Source organism: Mustela erminea, chromosome 8 (assembly GCF_009829155.1).
Source record: "Mustela erminea isolate mMusErm1 chromosome 8, mMusErm1.Pri, whole genome shotgun sequence".
Taxonomy (NCBI): Eukaryota; Metazoa; Chordata; class Mammalia; order Carnivora; family Mustelidae; genus Mustela; species Mustela erminea.
Window position 1 is genome coordinate 74,866,470 of NC_045621.1, and position 14,432 is coordinate 74,880,901.

A 14,432-nucleotide genomic window follows, 5' to 3' on the forward strand; every position below is an offset into this window, starting at 1 on the left:
AAATTTCTGCTGGAAAATAAGCTTATAGCTTTACAGGTTTTCCCTTGTATGTAACTGTTTTCTTTTGATGTCTTTAAAATTATCTTTATCATTACTTTTTGTCATTTTAATTACTATGTGCCTTGTTGTTGATCTCTTCCTGTTTATTTTGTTGGGTGCTCTCTGTGCCTCCCAGATCAGATTGTCTGTTTCCTTCCCCAGATTAGGGACATTTTCAGCTCTTATATATTCAAATAAAATATCTGCCCCCTTGTCTCTCTCTCTTTTCCTTATCCCTTTAATGGGGTCCCTATAATGTGAATATCATTACACTTGATGATGTTGCTCAGTTTCCTTGACCTATTCTCAGTTTTTAGTATTCTTTTTTCTTTTTGCTGTTTAGCTTGATAGCTTCCCATTATCCTTTTAGATCACTAATCTATCCTTCTGCCTCCACTAATCTGCTATTGATTTGGCATATTTTTAAAATTTTAATTACTGAGTTCTTCATCTCTGACTGGTTCTTTTTTTATATTTTCTATCTTTTAGTTGAAAGTCTCATTGAGATTCTCCATTCTTTCTCAAGTCCAGTGAATATATTTATGACCATTACTTTGAATTCTTTATCAGGCATATTGGCTAGTCCTGTCTCTTTTAGTTCTTTTGCTGTAATTTTGTCCTATTCTGTCTCCTCATTTTGTCCCACTCTCCGTATTTGTTTCTATATATTAGGAAGGTCATCTATGAAAGTAGTAGCCTCATGAAGAAGTCCTTTGGTACTCTATGCAGTGTCCCCTGTCACTAGAAGCAGGAACTTCAGGGATGTTTCTAATGTGGGCTATATATTTCTTTCCAATGTGGCTGAGCCATATCTGCCTTTAGTCCATTAGGCTGTGCTGGCCCACTTTGCCTGTTGTGGACAAACTAGGTAGGGTTTGGTCTCTGTGCCGTTAAGGGGCCTGTCTGGAGGTTGTAGTTGGATGGTGTTAGCAGTCAGACCATATGCCTGCCCTCAGCCCATTTTCCAGGGCTGCAGTCACACTGAACTGCAGGCTCTCTCCCTGTGCTGCCCCCTGAAAGGTTTTCATTGGAGGGTAGGGTCAGCAGTCAGACCATATCCCTGCCCCAGGTCTTTTTTGTCAGGGCTTCAGTGGCACTGATTAGTAGGACACTCTCTGTGCTGCCAGCTATAATGTTTGGCTGCTGAGTCTGCTGAGGCTGTAGGTACACTGATGTGTGTAGTTCTCTTCTCTCCAAGGAAGGAGTCACTTTGGAGTGATCTGATCTCTGCTGGGGTTGCTTGCAAGGTTTGTCAGGGCAGGAGATATTTTGAAAGAATGCCTATAGAGTGAGGCATGTTGGTTGGGGTCAATCTACAGGAGAACATGGGGGCAGGGAGGACAATGCTAACAGGATAGGTAGAGAGTGTATCTGCTGATTTCTGCAAGTGTCTTGGTATCTGGGCTGGAAGAAGAGTGGGAAATGGTGTCCATCAACACTTTTGTTCTTGGAGAAATCTCTGCCAGATCCCTGCTTCTCCAGCACACATTCTGAGATTGGTAAATAAATGTCCTGTATGCCAGGTACATTTCAAAATGTTGCTTCTATGTTGTATGTAGTTAGATTTTTATTGGGGTGGGTATGCTGGCTCTTTAAAAGTGGGGGCTCAATTCCCTATTGCTTACTGGCTCTCCTAGTGTTAACCTTGCAATTTTTAAGGTACCTAGAGTTAAGCCCCATTGGTTGAAAAAACTCACAAAGTTAAGCCTCAGTGGTTTTAAAAACCAAAGTGTTATGGGGACTTATCTTTTTGGTATGGGTCCCCCATGCCTGGGGTGCCTGGTTAGGGTCTGTGGTGTCCATCCCATTTGGGGTGGTAGTCGCTCCTGGGGTTTGGCTCCCAACTGCATCCCTGCTCTTCTTTTCTACAATTAACGGTGGAAAGTCTGCTCTGCAAGATTCTGGGTAGTTTTCAGTGTTGCACTGATGTGGCTGTTATCTCAGTGTGTCCATGAGATGAGGTAAGCTCAGGATCCTCTTACTCTACCAGCTTCCCAGAAGTCCTTGCATATTTATTTTTTTAAGCTGGTTATCTTTAAAAAAAATTGCAGATACAAGAGAAGCTCTGAAAAGTAGGTAAAAGTTACCCTTTTGTAAGAGATGTTGGATGTATAAGAGAAATTTCCACTTGTGTCTCCCTGACTGCACAAAAAAGTGGGGGATGACTCTGAATCTCTAGAAACTGTTATCAATGGAGAAAGCATGTATTTAAATCTCTGTAACAATCTTACCCTCATTTACTGTGCTTTTCCTAGGAACCTCCCACAATTGTCTCCCAACTCCCAAAAACTTTTGTCTTTATTTGACGATGGTATTTAGGGTGATGGCTTAGGTCATTTTAGAGACTTAATTTCCTTAGTCTCTTCTATGTATACTGGAGGTATAGATGTTATTAAACTTTTGTTTGATTTTCTCCTGTTATTCTGTCTCATGTCATATTTAATTCTTAGACCAGCTAGAAGAATTTTTTTTAATTAAATTAATTTATTTATTTTCAGATAAACAGTATTCACTATAAAGGGTAAAGAAATTTTTTTCTCCTTAACAGAGATTCTGAAGGTTAAGAAGAAGCTGTAGTTCAGGATGAATTGTAAAGCTGCTCTTGAGACCTCTCCGATCCCAACTCCCCTGTGACTACCTTTTAAAGCCTTTATGCATCTTATGGAATATTCTAGGTGATATGGAGGGAATTGTGTTTCTAGAGACCCTCTGCTAAAGCTAGGAATTGAGAAAAGAGGGTGGAGAGGAACCAGACAATGTACTGTTGAGGGTGCGTATCTATATCAGCAGAAGTGGCAAAGGAAGAATGGCAGACGGAATGCTCAAGATCAAGCTTGGGGCAGGACTGTGCTTAAAGTCACTATATTAGTTTGCTATGGCTGCCATAACAAAACAAAGCCAAATAAAACAAAACAAAGGAAAACACAGACTGGTTGACTTAAACAGTCAAAGTTTATTTTCTCATGGTTCTGAAGGCTAGAAGTCTAAGATCAAGATGTGGACAATTTTGGTTTCTCAAGACCCCTCTTCTTGCCTTACAGATGGCCATCTTTTCCCTGTGCCTTCACATGGTCTTTTCTTTTTGTGCTCAAAATGTGTGTGTCCTAATTTCCACTTCTTATAAGGACACCAGCTCATATTGGATTAAGACCCACTCATATGACCCCATTTTAATCTAATTAGCTATTTAATGGCCCTGTGTTCAAATACAGTTGCATTCTGAGGTCCTGAGGGTTAGGACTTCAATATATGAATTCGGGAAAGACACAATTAAGCACATAACAGTGACTTAGTGTGACATCAGCATCTTATTAAGTTACCACAGGTATTCTGGAAGTAATAAACAGAATACAGAAACAACAGGAAGAGTTGAACAGTGGAGCCTCACAGTCTATGAGGACCCAGCATCAGCTCTTCTAGAAAGATACAGGAGGGAGAAGTTGGTGCTGCCACTTGACATATAGGGCAAATGTTCTAACAACTTGAGGAAATCTGTGAAATTTTCCCTTCTCAGGTTCTGCAATGCATGTGTTCTATGATTATTTGGGTTATGTATAAAATGCCTATTAAAACTTATATAGATAATATAGAATATGTCAGAATAAATATAAAGAATGTCAATAAGATTTTAATAATCAAATTATTTTTAACATTCCTATTTGCATTGGTTCTGAGTTAGAAATAACTTTAGAAAATGTTCGCTTCTATTTTCATGAGAGTTTTCCTATGTCATTTTCTTCTAAAAAGTCTGTGCAAAACCCAACCACACTAGGGAGGGTATGGGCTATAGTGAGTGCTGTGAAATGTGTAAGCCTAATGATTCAGAGACCTGGACCCCTGGGGCAAATAATACATTTTATGTTAATAGAAGTAATTTAAAAAAAAGTCTGTGCAAAAGACAGAACAAACACCTTTAGTGTTAAACAGATAAACAGATTTAATCTGAAAAAAGTTAAGGTTACTTGTCCTTGGTCATAAACCAGGAAATAAAAGAGCTAAGATTCAAAAGGCAGTGTTTTGCACCACTACAATATAGTACACAGTGTCTTAGCTCAGATTGCTATACAAGATACCATTGGCTAGGCATCTTAAACAACAAAAATGTATTTTATCACAGTTCTAGAGGCTAGAAATCCAAGATTAGAGTGCCAGTATGGCCAGGTTCTAATGAAGACTATTTCTGGTATCTAGATGACTCTTAAACCATATCTTCACATGTCAGAGAGCACTTGTGAGTGAGAGCAAGTGAGCAAGCAAGAGGGAGAGGGAAAAGAAAGGGGAAGAGGGAGAGAGAGAGAGAGAGAGCGTGAGTATGTATGCGGCATGCTCACCCACTCTCTGGTGTCTTATAAGGGCACTAATCCCATCTTGAGGGTCCCATCCTCATGGCCTTTTCTCAATTACTTCCCAAAGGTCCTGTCTCCAAATACCAACATACTGGGCTTCAGTATATAAATTTGGAGGGTGGGGTGTGGATACAATTTAGTCCAAAGCACTTGGGTAGAATAAGCAAAATATGAGGGAAGACAGTCATAAATAATATATAGAATACTATCTGGGCATTAAACTATTTTAGAGTAACTATTTGCTTTGGGTTTATAAAATGTAAGTCATTATTTTTTAAAATTTACTACATACAATTCTTTAATGCAATTTCTATAATTGCTATTGGTATATACTATATATAAGATGGTCTCGTCCCTTCTTTCCTATTCAGATCAGCAAGAAATGTGTATTGGTTGAAAGGTAGTTTTGGCCTTTTTTGTTTGTGTGTTTTATTATTTATCATGTATTTTCCCCAGTACTTTGAAGGGCCTGGTAGGTGGTGCCTTACAAATAAGGTGAGTCTGCCTCGTGGTTCCATGCAGAGATGACTGGCAGGGATAGTTAATTCAACAGGACATCCAGCAGTGTTGAATCTGGAAAAAGGCTTTTGTCCCCAAATCTTGAGGGCATGGACCTGCTGAATGTCTTGGAGCTTTATTAAGGCCTGCTTCTTAGATAAGAACTTCAGAGGGGAGTCTTAAACCACTTAAGGTAGTCACTCAAATATGAATGAAAAGTATATGCAGTGTTTTGAAGGTAATCTTATTGAATTGGGTTTGTTATCACAACACTCCTGTAAATAAAAAGAGGTCATGAAATTTTAAAAATTTTTATTGTGAAAGTCTTATTTTAAAGTTATGTGCTTAATTAAAGTGTTAATAGCAGAGGGATCAGTAGTTTTTGTTTGCTTTTTTGTAAAAGATTTTATTTATTTATTTTACAGACAGAGATCAGAAGTAGGCAGAGAGGCAGGCAGAGAGAGAGGAGGAAGCAGGCTCACTCCAGAGCAGAGAGCCCAATGTGGGGCTCCATCCCAGGACGCTGAGATCAGGACCTGAGCTGAAGGCAGAGGCTTAACTCACTGAACCACCCAGGTGCCCCGGGATCAGTAGTTTTATTTACTTATTTATTTAATAAGTACTTATGTAACACTTTACCCTTCGCTAGGCTCCATTCCAAGCAATGGCAGCTCTGTGAGCCAGAACTATTATCCCTTCTTTACAGTTAATGCAATGAAGTGTCTTGCCCAGGTCATGCTTAACATTTAGGTCTCACAAATCTAATGAAGAAAATCTTTATATAGAATTAGAGTAATTGTCCTTAAGAGATAGAACAGATAATTTTTCAATAACAATGTATTTTACTCATTTGAAAAACTGTCAGAATGTCCATGAAAAGAGGATTTGGGTTTATGTTGTAATATTATAGAGCCTCCTAATGTGCCCATTTTGCTAGTGTAAGTTAAACCTTATGAACTTGACCAAAAGAGAAAAATAAAACAATGGAGGTAGAGAGGAAAGGCTAAAAGTTGGTGGTAAGTAGTGATAAGAACACCTTTTTCTTATTCCTAATCTTAGAAAAAAAGCTTAAATAAAAAAATATACCCACAGAAATTATGTTTGAGTGGCGTGTAGGTGGCTCAGTTGGTTAAGGGTCTGCCTCAGGTCATGGTCTCAGGTCCTGGGATTGAGCCCTGCATCAGGCTCCCTGCTAAGCAGAGAGCTTGCTTCTCCCTCTCGCTCTGCTGTTCCCCCTGTTTGTGTTCTTTCTCTTTCTGTCAAATAAATAAATAAAATTGTTAAAAAAAAGAAAAAAGAAATTATGTTTGCTGTAGTCTTTTCTTCAATCAAATACTTCTATGCATTTATTGAACTGTTTTTCTTTTTTATTCTGTTACTATGGAAGATTACACTGATTTTCAAATGTTAAACTGATCTCATATTTCTGGAGTACCTCCCTAGAGTCATGATGTGTGCTATCTTTTTAATGTATTGCTGGATTAGGTTTGCTAATATTTTACTTAGGGGTTTTGCATCCATGTTCAATAGCAGTTAGCTTACGATTTTTCTAACTTGTGAAGCCTAATTAGATTTTGCTTTATAGTGATCTCAAAATGAATTGAGAAGTATTTTCTCTTTTTCTAGCTTCTGGAAGCATTTGTGGAAGATCAAGATTGATGTTTCTTCCTTGAAAATTTGTCTCTGGTGATGTTATATAAGTCTAAGGATTTCTTTGTGTAAAGATTTTAAATTACAGACTTAATATGTTGAAAAATGCAAAAAGAATTCAGATTTCTCCTTTCTTTTTGCTGAGTTAAGCTTTTCTAGAAATTTACCTACATTTAAATATTCAGATTTATTGGTATTAAGGTTTTTTTCATAAAATCTTCTTATTATCTCTTTTAATATTTGTATGATCTGTGGTGTGATATCCTCCTTTTCAGTTGTAATATTGGTTCCTTGGATCTTCCCAACATACATTTTTTTTCTTATTAGTCCTTCTAGGTATCTTTAATTCATGCAGAAGTCTATCCCCTCATTTTTACAAAATGTGGAGATTTTCTAGTTTTGTTGTTGTTAGATTCTAGTTAATTTCTTTGGGGTCATAGAAGATACTCTGAAAAAACCCAGTTCCTTACCTGTGCTGAGATTTGCTTTATGGATCAACATATGTTTTGTTTTGATAAATGTTACACTGATGTTGTAATGTTCCTGAAAACAATATATAGCCTGACATTCTTGGGGCAGGGCAGGATTGTATGTATGTATACGCATATCATAATGTATATCATATATATATATATGAATTCATGTGTGTGTGTACACATACATGTATAGTCTGTTAGATCTTTACTGGGTTTTTGTATTTCTTTGATCAGTTATTGAGAGAGATATATTAAAGTCTCTCACTCATTCACATTTACTTTATATATTTGAAGCTACATTATTGATTGCATATAAATTTTAATTGTTACATGTCCCTGGTAAATTGATTATTTAATCATTGTAAAGGAGTGGCCTTTATCTTTAGAAATACTTCTTGTCTTTAAGAATACTTTGCCAAGGGAAGCAAGGGCAAAAATGAACTATTGGGACTTTATCAGTATCAAAAGCTTTTGTACATCAGAGGAAATAGTCAACAAAACTAAAAGACAACTGACAGAACGGGAGAAGATATTTGCAAATGACATATCAAATAAAGGGCTAGTATCCAAAATCTATAAAGAACTTCTCAAACTCAACACCCAAAGAGCAAATAATCCAGTGAAGAAATGGACAGAGGTCATGAACAGACATTTCTGCAAAGAAGACATCCAGATGGCCAACAGACACATGAAAAAGTGCTCAACATCACTCAGCATCAGGGAAATAAAAATCAAAACCACAATGAGAGGCCACCTCACACCAGTCAGAATGGCTAAAATTAACAAGTCAGGAACTGACAGATGTTGGTGAGGATGAGGAGAAAGGCAAACCCTCCTACACTGTTGGTGGGAATGCAAGCTGCTGCAGCCACTCTGGAAAACAGCATGGAGGTTCCTCAGAAAGTTGAAAATAGAGCTACCCTATGACCCAGCAATCACACTACAGGGTATTTACCCTAAAGATACAAATGTAGTGATCTGAAGGGGCACATGTACCCGAATATTTTTAGTAGCAATGTCCACAATAGCCAAACTATGTCCATCTACAGATGTCCATCTACAGATGAATGGATAAAGAAGAAGTGGTATATATATACAATGAAATACTGTATAGCCATCAAAAGAAATGAAATCTTGCCATTTGCAATGATGTGGATGTAACTAGAGGGTATCATGCTGACTGAAATAAGTCAATCAGAGAAAGACAATTATCATATGATCTCTCTGATATGAGGAATTTGAGAGGCAGGGTGGGGGGAGTTTGGGGGGTAGGAAAGGAAAAAAAATGAAACAAGATGAGATCTGGAGGAAGACAAATCATAAGAGACTAATCTCACAAAACAAGCTGAGGGGAAGGAGGTAGGGAGAGGGTGATTGGGTTATCGACATTGGGGAGGGTATGTGAAATGGTGAGTCCTGTGAAATGTGTAAGCCTGATGATTCACAGATCTATACCCCTGGGGCAAATAATGCATTTTATGTTAATAACAAAAAAGAATTCTTTGCCATACTAGAATAGTTACAATGACATTCTCTTGGTTCTTATTTTCATGTTTCCCATCTTTGCCTTTCTACCTGTGTTCTTATATTTAAAGTCTGACTCTTGTATTCAGCATTAGTATTTTTTAAAAATCAAATCTGATAATATTAATCTCTTAATATGGACAAATTAATCAAATTACTAATTACTGATTATTTGAATTTATATCTACAATCTTATTTATTTCCTAATTTCCCACTTGTTTTTATCTTTTTTGTACTCACCTTCTTTTAGATTAATCAAATTAAAAAATTATTCCCTTTTCTCCAATTATCTTTTGAGTTACACTATTTTTTCTCTTCTCTTAGTAGTTATCTTACTGTTTAAAATATGCATTCATTGCTGAATAACATCAAGTATAAATTTGTACTTTTCCACTTTCCAGACATGTGCTCTACTTAGAATATTTAAACTATGTTTACTCTTGCTAATCCTGCCAATTTATGTTATTTTTTAAAGCCATTTAAATCCTACATATATCTAAACTTTCACAAGACGTTATTATTGTTTAGTACAATTAATATTCTTTTAGATTTTTCTTCATACTTACTCTTTCTGGTGTTCTGCACTTCTTTCTTGCTGCAATAATATTGCCAAAAGCTCTGCTGAGCTCTCTACCTGCTATTAGGGCTTTTTCTTTGCTAGGAATTCTTGTTTCTAATCTTATAATTGCTATTCTGCAATTGACAAATGCCTCAAGAAAAAGTGAATACACAGAACATTGGCCTACTGATTTGTGTTTTTTTTTTTTTTTTTTCCTGTCCATGATCTCGTTCCTTCAATTACGTCTCTGTGGCTCTCTGATCTTTACTGGTGGTGGTGGTGGTGATGGTAGTGGTGGTAGTAGTAGTATTTTATCCCATGTTTCTTGCTGTTTTCAGCAAGACTCTTATGTAAGTTATATTTTTGCTATAGCTAGAAAGGAGAAATACATAATTTTATTAAAATTCAATTTGACAGAGTTAAATAATAAATGAAGTCCATAAGTAATTCTAATGTATAACATAACATAGAATGATTTTCTTAGTCATGGATTTATTGACTTAAATATATGCTGGAAACCTACTTGCCAGGTAATATTCCATACTAGGTAAATATTGATGAATGAGACAAACAAGGTCTTGTAAGTTCACATTCTTTTGGAAGGGGTTTGACTGGAAGGAGACATAGATAATGGATATGTAATATAAATTAATGGGATAATCAAGAGAATTATAAGTACTGTAAGGAAAAAATAAAACCAGGGGGTGTGATATAGAGACTGGCATTGGGGTGGAATCAGGCTATTGTAAACATTTCTGAAGAGGTCATATTTGAACTGAAAACTGAATGAAAAAGAACTGGCCCTGTACTAACTTAGGGACAGAGGATTCCTAGAAGAAACAGCACGAGAAACAGCCCTAAGGTAGAGATTATCTCCCCATGTTCAAGGAACATACTCAAATCTAGAGTGTCTTACAAATAGAAAATGAGGAGATAATGTATGAGATGTGAGAAAAAAAAAACATCTACAAGGCTCAGATCATGTATGTCTCTGTAGATTGTGGTTGGTGGGGGTGGGGGTTGAATTTTATTCTAATGTAATGGATATCCAAGAGGGTTTAATATAAGGAAATAATACAAATTATTTTAAGGATCATTCTGGCTGTGGTGTTGAGAATAGTTTATCAGGCACTGAAGAGGAAAGAGGGAGATCAGGTAAGGGGTATTGTAGACTTCTGGTTAAATATAGTTCATTGGACACTTAGGTTTTCTTTTATCCTCTCCCAGAATTCCACAAAAATGACAGAGAAGGGACAAAAAGGAATGAACGCAGACAGAAAAAAAATCTCTATGGGAAGGGAGACAACAATAGCTACATTATGTGTATTGAACAGGAGAATAGAGATTTGTTCCCTGGAGCTTTGGGTCTTAGCCTGAAGAACAGTGAGATTAAATAAAAATGTTTATATTGAATGGAAAGCTTTTACTTCTCTCTCTTCCTCCACTCAGTAGAATTATTACTGGATAGGCTTTTACTTCCCAGACAGAGGATTGGAGCATTCATCTCTGAGGAAACTTAGCAGCTTAAGATTTTGGTCATTATATTTCAATAAGAGGCATTGTTTAGCATCTCCTTACGCTTTTTATCTAATTAAAAGAATTTACTGGGTGATCCAAGAACACTTAAACTACCCAGAGGCTTTGATAAGGGTATGGCAACTATATCATAACTTTAATCCTTTCTTAAGGCTGAGTTTTAATGAGCCTCCCTAATTTTAGGATTTTCTCAATTCTATATCTTACTGCTTCTGTTTGAAAATTAGTTTACTCCTAACATGTCCTCAGATTTCTGGACTCTTTTTTCTTTTAATTGCTACTTGAAGGCTGGACAATTCCTCATCTGTTTCTTACATCTTGTCAAACACTACCCACAGAAACCTGTCACAGAATCCAGTTAGTTTTTCCTACCCCTATCTTTGTAACTGTGAGATCAATAACAATACAGTCTGACTCTTGGCTCATAGTTGTACCAATGATTTTGTAATTACATAGCATGAATCACCATCTTTCCTGCCTCTGATATCAGTTTATTCAGCACCTGCTATCTATCCACTAAACCTATGTTATATGTTTGATATTTATTGTTGTGGTAGTACCCCACTTGTGGTACCAATGGTTGAATCAATCAGGATAGCATACCATAGACTGTGATAACAAATAACCCCCAAATCTGGGTACCTAAATACAAATTTTTTTTTTTTTTTTTTGGCTCGTTCCTGCACTGTCTGTGGCAGGTCCACACTTCACTCCTGGGCTGCTGTTTTCTTTGTATTCCAAGTTCAGTATTCCTAGCTGCTTTGCTCTTCACATCAATACATGGCTCCACCATCACTATTATAAGGAAGAGAGGCTGAGGATTTCAGCTTTGGAGTTAAATATTTCCATCTGGAAATGACAGGACTCACTTCCTCTCACATTATTTAGCCAAAGCAAGACTTATGGCCATGCTAACTTCAAGGGACAAGAAAGTGCAATCCCACCTGTGTCTTTAACAAGAGGAGAATCAGATGTCATTTGACATTAGTATTAAGCAGCATAGAAGGTATCCTCATACCTTGCATATCCTCAACAAGAAAAGGATACTAGAAACAAAAGCACCTTTGGAGAATAAAAAGAGTCCTTGGGGAAAAAATTGAAACAGTGATTTAAAAAAATTTTTTTACAAGTTTTGAGAAATTTCTGAAAGATAGAGAAAAAATAAATAGATAGGACATTTCTTGAAATGCTATTTTCAGCTAAACTACCAATCAAGTGTAAAGGTTGAATAAAGGTATTTCTGAAGGCAAGGCTTCAAATCATTTGCTTCTGATGCATCCTTTCTTAGAAATTTACTAGGGAATTTTCACTGAAACAAAGAAGTAAACCAGGATGACATGGACTCCTGAAAATAAAAGGCCAGGGGAATTTCCAGGATGAAGTTTATTGGGATGCCTAAGATCTCTAAGGGAAGAGGGTGGGTAGAGAGTTGGCCATATGAGCAGGATTTTCAGGGGAGAAGTCTGGGCAGGGAATACACATTAGGAGGTTTTAGTTATTAAAACTATGACATTGGATTTCAGAGGGAGCGAAGAGGCAGTTCAAGGATTGAGTCCTGGGATATTGTTAAGTTTAGGGAAAATCCGAGGATAAGACAGTAAAGAAGGAGGCAGCCAAGAAAGTAAAAGGAAAACCAGGAGCACTGGGTGTGCTGGAAATCAAATAAAATTTTTCAAAGAAGAGAGAGTGCTTAATGCCGCTAATAGATCAAATAAGCAGAAGCCTGAGAACTGACCACTGGGCGTGGTAATGTGGAGGTCATTTATCACCTTGATAAAGACAGTTTTGTGGAGTGGATAAATAAGGGTGGCATCAAAGTGTCTGGCTTAGTGCTAAATCTATATTTTATAGTATATATTATGTAACAAATGTAGAAGTATAAACATACTTAATAATATAGAATATGCATCTTAAAAGCATTCATTCATGTTTTTCTGGTTATTAAATGATATATATTCATTATATAAATGAATGTATTTTGAAAATACAGCATATATAGAAAAGAAAAATCAAGTGGGAAAAAACAAAACTAAACTTAAAAAGCAGCAGTGCTATTTGTCCGAGATGCTAGTGATGTGGAAGAGAGGAGTGCTGGAGACAGGGAGATCTAGAGATAGATGCCGGTGTCCATGGAGCAGACAACCCTGCTGGTGGCCTTGTCGCGGGGCTGCACCAAGGATCAGGGAGGGTGTTGAGATTGACTTGAAGACAGACTTTGTGAGTTTTTACTAAATACCTCTCAGAATCCTTCAAGATTGTTCTAAGTACATATTTTTTAATGAAAATTTTAATTTTTCTTAATTGAGGATACGCTTTTAAATAGCTTTGTTGTGAAGACAGGTTTACCACCAAAATGGCTTAAACATCAACATCGGGACTTTGTATCTTTTGATGTATGTGAAAATCAGTTGCTCTTATCTATTCATCATCTTGGGGAATTGCATGTCTTGGTGGCCATGCTTTCCATGCTATAATCCTTATTTTCTTCTTTCCAGCACATTCCATCATTTTGAAAATTATTTTTAAATAACTTAAATATATTTTGAAATTTAAAAAATGGGAAAAACCTTACCTGGCATTATATGAAAACTGAAATATCCCATCAGTCTTTGCCTTAAGGTTAAAGGTAAAAATAAAACAATAAATATATAGTTTGCAAAGTAATTATTGAAATTGCATCTTTCATTAAAATGTCAAGGTCCTAGGTGAGAGATAAGGGGACATATGGCAGAGCCTGATTAGCTTGATTCTATTTTAAATAATCTTGAATTGGTTCTAATGATACCCCCGATTTTTTTTTCGTGTCATAATGAGTCAAGTCTTACAAAATGAAAGTAAAATCTTTTCTGATAATCATTTGCATATTGTTCAATGAGAGACAATTCAAGAAATGAGACACATTTTCATCTAAGTTCTGATGTTCAGCAGCTCTGTTTTTAGAGAAAAATAAGCAAACGTCGTTGAGCCTTGGTTTTTTTTGATGTGATTTTTGGTCTCGGGATCTTCAGTAACATGAGTGCTATCATTGCTACTTCATATGCAGGCCATGGAATTCCTGATTCACGCTATGTTGGAGGGTCTCCAGCTTTAATAGCTTAGAGAGTAGTCAAGGCTTAGTTTTTTCTGTTTATTCATTTTGGGATTGTTTGTGTTAACAATGGTGTGACTGAAATTTCCTCTCTCAGGATCTTAGAGTGAAATCCTAAATCCTTTCAACGAACAAGCTTGCCCCCATTCCCTCCCTGTTCCTTCACATGGCATTCTGTTCCTCCTCTTTGGTATGCCGACACAATAGTGAGTAAGAAAGATCCGAACGCGAAATGACTTCCAGTGCTGCTATGCTGTGCTTATGTCTCCTTCAAGTAGAAAATTGATGTATTTTGGTTGAATGTGTTTCACAAGGAAGATACTGGGGATGATGAGACAGGTAAGACCTAGTGCAATTCTAAGGAATTTATAATCTCTGTATAAGTAGAGATAGGGCAAGAGTGCATGAAAAACCAGCCAGAAAGGTGAGAACGGATGGGGACAACAGCCACTATAAGAATTCACATCCGGGAGTAATCATGGTGAGCTAGTATAGTCAGGAAAATCTGCCTGGGGTGTGACTGGGTATAATTTGATAAATTTATTTAAATGATAGGAAATGTCAGGAATTGAGAATGGGGAAGAGATGGCATGAAGGAAGACCCAAGAGTGGTAGTGGGAACACTAGTAGTAAATAAACCACAATAATTACTATAATTAAAAACTCTGTCATTGTTAGCTAATCAGGAACCATGTCTATCCCTGTCCCCATTACCA

At 36.7% G+C, this 14,432-nt stretch overlaps 1 pseudogene; it reads right to left on the bottom strand.

Moving 5' to 3' along the window:
- The window catches only part of LOC116597079, an 88,850-nt pseudogene that overhangs the window by 54,494 nt on the left and 19,924 nt on the right, over positions 1 to 14,432 (bottom strand).